We start from the raw sequence: 10,463 nt of genomic DNA on the forward strand, positions 1-10,463 counted from the left end.
GAAGCAATCGTTAGCCTTATGACACTTGGATTGTTGGCTCATTGATCGGACATCCCCGGAACGAGAAAATTAAAAATGACAGTTAGCCAAAAATAGTGGCGTTTGGAAATATTATCAAATTTTATATTCGGTTGTCCATTGACAAATGTACTTATATGTCCTCGTTTGTTTGGCTAAGGTTGGTGTGTATTTCGAACAGAAAGTAAGCAAGCATTAGAACTAGATTTAGAGGCGAATATGGTCGGGTAATGGCGACTGAATTGATGTCAACGGCCATACCACATAGAACTCACCCGGTCTCGTCAGCTCCCGGAAGTTAAGCTATGTCGGGTCCCGTTAGTACTTGGATGGGTGACCGCTTGGGAATACGGGATGCTGTTGGCATGGTGTAATTTTATTTTTGCTCCCCAAGTTAGATGAGACATGGAATATAATGTATTCTTTAGGTATTAGTTGAAAAGGGTATTGCTGGGACTTTGATTAATGATACCATATATTGTAGAACGCATGTTTGTTTGATCTCGGTAGTTTTAACGACAAAAAAAAAGATAGAGGTTTGGCTATTTTGTTGAGGCTGTTGCATGACGCCCACTCACTGGCACGATCCCACTACTGCCGAACACGGGAACTTTTGGCTGCTAGGTTTCCCTCCTGACCCACTACGCTCCTCCTTAGCTAACCTGCACCTACTAGATTCCTCTAGCAGATCCATGCTGATGTCAAGCTTAGTGCGGGCACCTGATCAACATGCGGTATCACGAAACAGGGCTCCTAAACTCAAGCCATCCACTCTACCAAGCCTCCCCGAAGCAGGATTATAGGTGCACGCCAAACACCCAGCTGATAAATGGGCTCTCAATCGATAATACATTACTGTAATAAATTGATTTGATGAGCACGCGGATTCTTTATTGTGTCCAAAATTGGTCTCGTCACTTGTTCTATAACTATTAAAGAGCTTCTCGGTGTTTCAATAAATGAACAAAATGCAAGACCTGACAATGTATGTACTGTGTGCGTCAAGTATTGCAAATCTCAATTTAATATTCCGAAATATCGATCTATGCACTGTAATTTACGCCAAAGCTCATTGATCGTACAAACCTTATTTAGAGTTCTGCAAAATAACATTGCATTTAAGATCATACTTCACAGGATCATTTCTGTAGTATATCTTGACTTGTTTCCCACCAGAAACTTGTCTCCTTTCAACCCACGATGACGAGTTAAGACGCTGGTTTCTGAGCGTGAAACAGGCTGTGAGTGTAGCTGTCTCGACAGCATCAAACACAGTCATTGAGGACCGTTTCCGTTAAATCCATGTGAAATAGCGGAAGGAAACTAGCGTGTTCAGAGTGGTTGAGATGATAAAACAAATTTAAATTCTTGAAAATCTAAAGAGATAAATCTTAATAATAATTCCAGGTATTCGTGTCCTTAAATCATCTGCTTGTATGGCAAAATAAATTGTGAAAGTGAGGTTGGTCAATTTGAGGATGTGTCATGACTTTATGATCGTATTGCATTCTTTTAGTTATTGTTATTTAATCATGATTAATTATCGTTCAGAGCTTTTGTCGTCAGGTGGCGTGGCAAAGCCATATTCTGAAAAAAAGGACCTAGTGTGATAACGAGAGTAAAATTTGCAACGCCTTCAGCGTAAATTGTATCTCCCTTAATACAGTATGAGCATAATAAAACAAATGAAAATGAACTTTATAAGCATCAAGTGGTCGCGTCTGGAAAAATGAACAACTCAATATTTTATAGCATTTCTTGAATGTTTTGAGTGATATGAGTATTCTTCGTACACCACCGGAAATGTGTTGAACCTCAGTGGTTATTTTGGGCAGTAATCCTTGTAACATTATCGCTTCTCGGCCTTTTGGCTAAGATCAAAGTGTAGTATCTGTTCTTATCAGCTTAATATCTGATACGGGTTCAAATGGACCCCAGAATATTAAACTGATTTTTGGCATACGGTGGGAATACAGTGCTTGCACTGCTCCCGCCACGGGTTGACCCGGTATTGCAGTACCTCCGGGATCGGCTCACCCTCTATGAGGGAGAACATATTGAATAAAACAGAAATTGTCTTAGCACCGTATAATAAAAGACCATGTATAATTGCAAAACTGTCATGTAGACATGTTTGTAATTTTTTCTAATTGTATTTTTTTCGTAATATCAAGAAAAGCATAAAAAAATACGTACTTGATTGTGTTAACTAATTAGTACTGTTCATCTTTCGATGTGATGTTTTTTTTTAAAATATGAAGATGCGTGTATTTTCATATGAAAAGTCGATTTTCTTATTTTCTTATTTGCCAATTGGACGACCAAATGAAAAAAAACAAGCAATTTGTTTCTTGAAAAGTATTTGCAAAGATCAAGACCATGAAATAAATACTGAGCTTTATTTACTATATTTTGCTCGAGTTCGTAATTCAAGTCGATGAAAGAAAGTGGGTGGTATTCTCTAAACGTCAGTCAAATACTTGAACACTCTTTGTCAATATTGTTCTGCTGTATACAAAGTATTAAACAAAGTGAAAAAGCATCCACAATCATACTTACCTGGCTCAGAGGCAACCATGATCACCAAGGTGGTTCCTCCAGGGCGAGGCCTTTCCATTGCACTAAGGATGGGCTGACCCTTGCGATTAATCCAAATGTGATTAACTCGGGAGTACAATTTTTGGTAGTGGGGGACTGCGTTCGCGCCGTTCCCTGAACACACTATAAATGTAAGAAAAATTCTTGTCATCTGCCGGAAGTTGAACTAAATCTGGTCCCGTTAGTAAACGGTAGGGTTGACCGCTTGGGAATACGCGAAGCATCAGATTTTCTTTCTGGGAAGAAACAACAAAGTAATGAAATTCATGTTTAGCTACTTTAATATAAATCATCATGGCCAATGGATTGGCCGTGATCGTCTAGTGGTTAGGACCCTACGTTGTGGTACCTACTAGATATGAATCCGTAGTAACCCAGGTTCGAATCCTGGTCACGGCACTGAAAACTGATTTTTCACGTCAACACGCAGATTAACTATAAATTTTGTTTGGTTGGAAAGTAATGCTCGCTCACTTCAATAGTTCATAATGTGAAAAACAATTTGGAATGAAAACCTGAAATTCCCCCTCCCTTTTTTTGTGTGTGCAGGAAGTTGTTGAAATGTATGGAAGAAAAATACACATTTACAGAATTTCAAGTATTTGACCCGATATTAAGACAAAAATTATTTCATGTATGTAATGAACTGTCCCCTGTTGGTATTAGTCCAATGGGAGATGGAAATTAAAATTTGCCTAGGGTAATCTAAATGAATATTTCTGAACGAAATTGTTGGTCCAACACGTCCAAGCAGAACGAATTCAGCAAATGCTTAAGTAGACTTGCTTTTCTGATTATAATTTAGCTTTGCGCAGTGGCAATATCATAACCAATGAGGGTCTCCCGAGGTGTGATTATTGCTAGTTGAAAACTTTAACCAATACCCCGCCACGATGAAGTGAAATAATCTTTGTCGTCGGCAATTTTTGATAGCTCCATCAGGAGCATTTCAGCGTACAAGAAAAAAAAAATTACAGTCAGTTAGAAAAATTGGAGTGTTGCATAGTGTGTTTATAACATTAAACGGTGAAAGTGAAATCGTATAAGTGATTTTTGTTTCCATTTAGTTGGTATTGCACGTCAGACAAGGCTGATTAATTCGTTCGCTGAAGGCCATTAATATCAGTCAGTTGGAACATTGTGAACACGGGGAAAATATTTGAAAAGGTGATTCCAAATGACAAGGTGAAAAGATTCCACCATGTTTAAAGGGGAAGTTCAATAAATTGTTAACCGCTGTAGGGTGAATGTCGGGGTAAACATCTGATCCCACCACCTACGTGTTGGGCTTGTACCATAAAGATCGTTCATTTTTTTCAAAAATAACACTGCGCACAACTGTTTCGTTCAAAAACATGTTAACGAGCTTTATACATGATATTTACTTTAAAATAACTGTACCCATTGATAAAGAATTGCACAAGGATTTTGATATGTAAACGCATGTTTCGAAAAAAAACCTTACAAGCGCACTTCAAAATTTTGAAATGAATATAAATACAAGGCATACCACTGTTATTTACTCTGGTTTCTAATCAATACCCGGATAAATCTTTCGCCTTTTACTAAAGATTTCCGTGGTTAGGAGCATTGATGAGTCTATATGACTTATTTTTTTAACGCCCGGTCTTCTGATTGGGCACTTTGAATAAATGAAAAATTAAAAACGTCTGTATGCGGAAACAAAGATATTCTACTACTACATACTGACAACATTTGTAAAATGACAAACTGATAGTTTTTCGGTGGTTTTGGTAAGATTAGTGTGTATTTCAAAAAGATAAATCTCAAGCACAAGTAATAGATTAGAGGCGAATATGGTCGGGTAATTGCGTCTAGTTTAATGTCAACGGCCATACCACATAGAACTCACCCGGTCTCGTCAGCTCCCGGAAGTTAAGCTATGTCGGGTCCCGTTAGTACTTGGATGGGTGACCGCTTGGGAATACGGGATGCTGTTGGCATGGAATTATTTTATTTTTGTGAATCCAATTGAATTGAAGTGCTTCCCAAGATGGGTGATACTACATGGACTACAATGTATTATTTTGGCATTAGTTGAAAATGGAAGGAACGTATTTTTTACTGGATATTGCCTACTAGACGTCCTCCAACCTCTTTGTTGCTGAAAGATATTTGAAACGCCGTGCGCGAAGCGCACGGCACAGCCGAGAGGCTACTAGACGTCCTCCAACCTCTTTGTTGCTGAAAGATATTTGAAACGCCGTGCGCGAAGCGCACGGCACAGCCGAGAGGCTTGTACGTTGGTGGTTTCTTCGGGCAGCTCTATCTAATCTCTCTGGCTCTGAGATCCTTATGCAACGCAAGCTAAGTAAAGCGCGAAGCGCACGGCACAGCCGAGAGGCTTGTACGTTGGTGGTTTCTTCGGGCAGCTCTATCTAATCTCTCTGACTCTGAGATCCTTATGCAACGCAAGCTAAGTAAGGGAAGCAATCGTTAGCCTTATGACACTTGGATTGTTGGCTCATTGATCGGACATCCCCGGAACGAGAAAATTAAAAATGACAGTTAGCCAAAAATAGTGGCGTTTGGAAATATTATCAAATTTTATATTCGGTTGTCCATTGACAAATGTACTTATATGTCCTCGTTTGTTTGGCTAAGGTTGGTGTGTATTTCGAACAGAAAGTAAGCAAGCATTAGAACTAGATTTAGAGGCGAATATGGTCGGGTAATGGCGACTGAATTGATGTCAACGGCCATACCACATAGAACTCACCCGGTCTCGTCAGCTCCCGGAAGTTAAGCTATGTCGGGTCCCGTTAGTACTTGGATGGGTGACCGCTTGGGAATACGGGATGCTGTTGGCATGGTGTAATTTTATTTTTGCTCCCCAAGTTAGATGAGACATGGAATATAATGTATTCTTTAGGTATTAGTTGAAAAGGGTATTGCTGGGACTTTGATTAATGATACCATATATTGTAGAACGCATGTTTGTTTGATCTCGGTAGTTTTAACGACAAAAAAAAAGATAGAGGTTTGGCTATTTTGTTGAGGCTGTTGCATGACGCCCACTCACTGGCACGATCCCACTACTGCCGAACACGGGAACTTTTGGCTGCTAGGTTTCCCTCCTGACCCACTACGCTCCTCCTTAGCTAACCTGCACCTACTAGATTCCTCTAGCAGATCCATGCTGATGTCAAGCTTAGTGCGGGCACCTGATCAACATGCGGTATCACGAAACAGGGCTCCTAAACTCAAGCCATCCACTCTACCAAGCCTCCCCGAAGCAGGATTATAGGTGCACGCCAAACACCCAGCTGATAAATGGGCTCTCAATCGATAATACATTACTGTAATAAATTGATTTGATGAGCACGCGGATTCTTTATTGTGTCCAAAATTGGTCTCGTCACTTGTTCTATAACTATTAAAGAGCTTCTCGGTGTTTCAATAAATGAACAAAATGCAAGACCTGACAATGTATGTACTGTGTGCGTCAAGTATTGCAAATCTCAATTTAATATTCCGAAATATCGATCTATGCACTGTAATTTACGCCAAAGCTCATTGATCGTACAAACCTTATTTAGAGTTCTGCAAAATAACATTGCATTTAAGATCATACTTCACAGGATCATTTCTGTAGTATATCTTGACTTGTTTCCCACCAGAAACTTGTCTCCTTTCAACCCACGATGACGAGTTAAGACGCTGGTTTCTGAGCGTGAAACAGGCTGTGAGTGTAGCTGTCTCGACAGCATCAAACACAGTCATTGAGGACCGTTTCCGTTAAATCCATGTGAAATAGCGGAAGGAAACTAGCGTGTTCAGAGTGGTTGAGATGATAAAACAAATTTAAATTCTTGAAAATCTAAAGAGATAAATCTTAATAATAATTCCAGGTATTCGTGTCCTTAAATCATCTGCTTGTATGGCAAAATAAATTGTGAAAGTGAGGTTGGTCAATTTGAGGATGTGTCATGACTTTATGATCGTATTGCATTCTTTTAGTTATTGTTATTTAATCATGATTAATTATCGTTCAGAGCTTTTGTCGTCAGGTGGCGTGGCAAAGCCATATTCTGAAAAAAAAGGACCTAGTGTGATAACGAGAGTAAAATTTGCAACGCCTTCAGCGTAAATTGTATCTCCCTTAATACAGTATGAGCATAATAAAACAAATGAAAATGAACTTTATAAGCATCAAGTGGTCGCGTCTGGAAAAATGAACAACTCAATATTTTATAGCATTTCTTGAATGTTTTGAGTGATATGAGTATTCTTCGTACACCACCGGAAATGTGTTGAACCTCAGTGGTTATTTTGGGCAGTAATCCTTGTAACATTATCGCTTCTCGGCCTTTTGGCTAAGATCAAAGTGTAGTATCTGTTCTTATCAGCTTAATATCTGATACGGGTTCAAATGGACCCCAGAATATTAAACTGATTTTTGGCATACGGTGGGAATACAGTGCTTGCACTGCTCCCGCCACGGGTTGACCCGGTATTGCAGTACCTCCGGGATCGGCTCACCCTCTATGAGGGAGAACATATTGAATAAAACAGAAATTGTCTTAGCACCGTATAATAAAAGACCATGTATAATTGCAAAACTGTCATGTAGACATGTTTGTAATTTTTTCTAATTGTATTTTTTTCGTAATATCAAGAAAAGCATAAAAAAATACGTACTTGATTGTGTTAACTAATTAGTACTGTTCATCTTTCGATGTGATGTTTTTTTTTAAAATATGAAGATGCGTGTATTTTCATATGAAAAGTCGATTTTCTTATTTTCTTATTTGCCAATTGGACGACCAAATGAAAAAAAACAAGCAATTTGTTTCTTGAAAAGTATTTGCAAAGATCAAGACCATGAAATAAATACTGAGCTTTATTTACTATATTTTGCTCGAGTTCGTAATTCAAGTCGATGAAAGAAAGTGGGTGGTATTCTCTAAACGTCAGTCAAATACTTGAACACTCTTTGTCAATATTGTTCTGCTGTATACAAAGTATTAAACAAAGTGAAAAAGCATCCACAATCATACTTACCTGGCTCAGAGGCAACCATGATCACCAAGGTGGTTCCTCCAGGGCGAGGCCTTTCCATTGCACTAAGGATGGGCTGACCCTTGCGATTAATCCAAATGTGATTAACTCGGGAGTACAATTTTTGGTAGTGGGGGACTGCGTTCGCGCCGTTCCCTGAACACACTATAAATGTAAGAAAAATTCTTGTCATCTGCCGGAAGTTGAACTAAATCTGGTCCCGTTAGTAAACGGTAGGGTTGACCGCTTGGGAATACGCGAAGCATCAGATTTTCTTTCTGGGAAGAAACAACAAAGTAATGAAATTCATGTTTAGCTACTTTAATATAAATCATCATGGCCAATGGATTGGCCGTGATCGTCTAGTGGTTAGGACCCTACGTTGTGGTACCTACTAGATATGAATCCGTAGTAACCCAGGTTCGAATCCTGGTCACGGCACTGAAAACTGATTTTTCACGTCAACACGCAGATTAACTATAAATTTTGTTTGGTTGGAAAGTAATGCTCGCTCACTTCAATAGTTCATAATGTGAAAAACAATTTGGAATGAAAACCTGAAATTCCCCCTCCCTTTTTTTGTGTGTGCAGGAAGTTGTTGAAATGTATGGAAGAAAAATACACATTTACAGAATTTCAAGTATTTGACCCGATATTAAGACAAAAATTATTTCATGTATGTAATGAACTGTCCCCTGTTGGTATTAGTCCAATGGGAGATGGAAATTAAAATTTGCCTAGGGTAATCTAAATGAATATTTCTGAACGAAATTGTTGGTCCAACACGTCCAAGCAGAACGAATTCAGCAAATGCTTAAGTAGACTTGCTTTTCTGATTATAATTTAGCTTTGCGCAGTGGCAATATCATAACCAATGAGGGTCTCCCGAGGTGTGATTATTGCTAGTTGAAAACTTTAACCAATACCCCGCCACGATGAAGTGAAATAATCTTTGTCGTCGGCAATTTTTGATAGCTCCATCAGGAGCATTTCAGCGTACAAGAAAAAAAAAATTACAGTCAGTTAGAAAAATTGGAGTGTTGCATAGTGTGTTTATAACATTAAACGGTGAAAGTGAAATCGTATAAGTGATTTTTGTTTCCATTTAGTTGGTATTGCACGTCAGACAAGGGCTGATTAATTCGTTCGCTGAAGGCCATTAATATCAGTCAGTTGGAACATTGTGAACACGGGGAAAATATTTGAAAAGGTGATTCCAAATGACAAGGTGAAAAGATTCCACCATGTTTAAAGGGGAAGTTCAATAAATTGTTAACCGCTGTAGGGTGAATGTCGGGGTAAACATCTGATCCCACCACCTACGTGTTGGGCTTGTACCATAAAGATCGTTCATTTTTTTCAAAAAATAACACTGCGCACAACTGTTTCGTTCAAAAACATGTTAACGAGCTTTATACATGATATTTACTTTAAAATAACTGTACCCATTGATAAAGAATTGCACAAGGATTTTGATATGTAAACGCATGTTTCGAAAAAAAAACCTTACAAGCGCACTTCAAAATTTTGAAATGAATATAAATACAAGGCATACCACTGTTATTTACTCTGGTTTCTAATCAATACCCGGATAAATCTTTCGCCTTTTACTAAAGATTTCCGTGGTTAGGAGCATTGATGAGTCTATATGACTTATTTTTTTAACGCCCGGTCTTCTGATTGGGCACTTTGAATAAATGAAAAATTAAAAACGTCTGTATGCGGAAACAAAGATATTCTACTACTACATACTGACAACATTTGTAAAATGACAAACTGATAGTTTTTCGGTGGTTTTGGTAAGATTAGTGTGTATTTCAAAAAGATAAATCTCAAGCACAAGTAATAGATTAGAGGCGAATATGGTCGGGTAATTGCGTCTAGTTTAATGTCAACGGCCATACCACATAGAACTCACCCGGTCTCGTCAGCTCCCGGAAGTTAAGCTATGTCGGGTCCCGTTAGTACTTGGATGGGTGACCGCTTGGGAATACGGGATGCTGTTGGCATGGAATTATTTTATTTTTGTGAATCCAATTGAATTGAAGTGCTTCCCAAGATGGGTGATACTACATGGACTACAATGTATTATTTTGGCATTAGTTGAAAATGGAAGGAACGTATTTTTTACTGGATATTGCCTACTAGACGTCCTCCAACCTCTTTGTTGCTGAAAGATATTTGAAACGCCGTGCGCGAAGCGCACGGCACAGCCGAGAGGCTACTAGACGTCCTCCAACCTCTTTGTTGCTGAAAGATATTTGAAACGCCGTGCGCGAAGCGCACGGCACAGCCGAGAGGCTTGTACGTTGGTGGTTTCTTCGGGCAGCTCTATCTAATCTCTCTGGCTCTGAGATCCTTATGCAACGCAAGCTAAGTAAAGCGCGAAGCGCACGGCACAGCCGAGAGGCTTGTACGTTGGTGGTTTCTTCGGGCAGCTCTATCTAATCTCTCTGACTCTGAGATCCTTATGCAACGCAAGCTAAGTAAGGGAAGCAATCGTTAGCCTTATGACACTTGGATTGTTGGCTCATTGATCGGACATCCCCGGAACGAGAAAATTAAAAATGACAGTTAGCCAAAAATAGTGGCGTTTGGAAATATTATCAAATTTTATATTCGGTTGTCCATTGACAAATGTACTTATATGTCCTCGTTTGTTTGGCTAAGGTTGGTGTGTATTTCGAACAGAAAGTAAGCAAGCATTAGAACTAGATTTAGAGGCGAATATGGTCGGGTAATGGCGACTGAATTGATGTCAACGGCCATACCACATAGAACTCACCCGGTCTCGTCAGCTCCCGGAAGTTAAGCTATGTCGGGTC

General features: G+C 39.2%; 16 non-coding genes across 16 annotated transcripts; all 16 read left to right on the forward strand.

The window, feature by feature from the left end:
• Nucleotides 1-265: 265 nt before the first annotated feature.
• On the forward strand, nt 266-384 carry LOC124317600. Its single transcript, XR_006912118.1, has one exon. It is a non-coding gene; the product is annotated as a 5S ribosomal RNA (ribosomal RNA).
• Nucleotides 385-1,138: 754 nt separating this feature from the next.
• On the forward strand, nt 1,139-1,360 carry LOC124317760. Its single transcript, XR_006912265.1, has one exon. It is a non-coding gene; the product is annotated as a small nucleolar RNA U3 (small nucleolar RNA).
• Nucleotides 1,361-1,869: 509 nt separating this feature from the next.
• LOC124317713 lies at nt 1,870-2,060 on the forward strand. The gene has a single exon (XR_006912224.1). It is a non-coding gene; the product is annotated as a U2 spliceosomal RNA (small nuclear RNA).
• A 509-nt stretch (nt 2,061-2,569) lies between these two features.
• LOC124317671 lies at nt 2,570-2,733 on the forward strand. The gene has a single exon (XR_006912185.1). It is a non-coding gene; the product is annotated as a U1 spliceosomal RNA (small nuclear RNA).
• Nucleotides 2,734-2,925: 192 nt separating this feature from the next.
• Nucleotides 2,926-3,015, forward strand: Trnah-gug. Its single transcript is given in 2 exon segments — nt 2,926-2,962; nt 2,981-3,015. It is a non-coding gene; the product is annotated as a tRNA-His (tRNA).
• A 404-nt stretch (nt 3,016-3,419) lies between these two features.
• Nucleotides 3,420-3,561, forward strand: LOC124317806. Its single transcript, XR_006912308.1, has one exon. It is a non-coding gene; the product is annotated as a U4 spliceosomal RNA (small nuclear RNA).
• A 574-nt stretch (nt 3,562-4,135) lies between these two features.
• Nucleotides 4,136-4,258, forward strand: LOC124317853. The gene has a single exon (XR_006912352.1). It is a non-coding gene; the product is annotated as a U5 spliceosomal RNA (small nuclear RNA).
• Nucleotides 4,259-4,461: 203 nt separating this feature from the next.
• LOC124317601 lies at nt 4,462-4,580 on the forward strand. Its single transcript, XR_006912119.1, has one exon. It is a non-coding gene; the product is annotated as a 5S ribosomal RNA (ribosomal RNA).
• A 748-nt stretch (nt 4,581-5,328) lies between these two features.
• On the forward strand, nt 5,329-5,447 carry LOC124317602. The gene has a single exon (XR_006912120.1). It is a non-coding gene; the product is annotated as a 5S ribosomal RNA (ribosomal RNA).
• A 754-nt stretch (nt 5,448-6,201) lies between these two features.
• On the forward strand, nt 6,202-6,423 carry LOC124317761. Its single transcript, XR_006912266.1, has one exon. It is a non-coding gene; the product is annotated as a small nucleolar RNA U3 (small nucleolar RNA).
• Nucleotides 6,424-6,933: 510 nt separating this feature from the next.
• Nucleotides 6,934-7,124, forward strand: LOC124317714. The gene has a single exon (XR_006912225.1). It is a non-coding gene; the product is annotated as a U2 spliceosomal RNA (small nuclear RNA).
• Nucleotides 7,125-7,633: 509 nt separating this feature from the next.
• LOC124317672 lies at nt 7,634-7,797 on the forward strand. Its single transcript, XR_006912186.1, has one exon. It is a non-coding gene; the product is annotated as a U1 spliceosomal RNA (small nuclear RNA).
• Nucleotides 7,798-7,989: 192 nt separating this feature from the next.
• Trnah-gug lies at nt 7,990-8,079 on the forward strand. The gene is given in 2 exon segments: nt 7,990-8,026; nt 8,045-8,079. It is a non-coding gene; the product is annotated as a tRNA-His (tRNA).
• Nucleotides 8,080-8,483: 404 nt separating this feature from the next.
• LOC124317807 lies at nt 8,484-8,625 on the forward strand. Its single transcript, XR_006912309.1, has one exon. It is a non-coding gene; the product is annotated as a U4 spliceosomal RNA (small nuclear RNA).
• Nucleotides 8,626-9,202: 577 nt separating this feature from the next.
• On the forward strand, nt 9,203-9,325 carry LOC124317854. Its single transcript, XR_006912353.1, has one exon. It is a non-coding gene; the product is annotated as a U5 spliceosomal RNA (small nuclear RNA).
• Nucleotides 9,326-9,528: 203 nt separating this feature from the next.
• LOC124317603 lies at nt 9,529-9,647 on the forward strand. The gene has a single exon (XR_006912121.1). It is a non-coding gene; the product is annotated as a 5S ribosomal RNA (ribosomal RNA).
• Nucleotides 9,648-10,463: the final 816 nt, after the last annotated feature.

Source organism: Daphnia pulicaria, unplaced genomic scaffold (assembly GCF_021234035.1).
Source record: "Daphnia pulicaria isolate SC F1-1A unplaced genomic scaffold, SC_F0-13Bv2 h1tg000062l, whole genome shotgun sequence".
Taxonomy (NCBI): Eukaryota; Metazoa; Arthropoda; class Branchiopoda; order Diplostraca; family Daphniidae; genus Daphnia; species Daphnia pulicaria.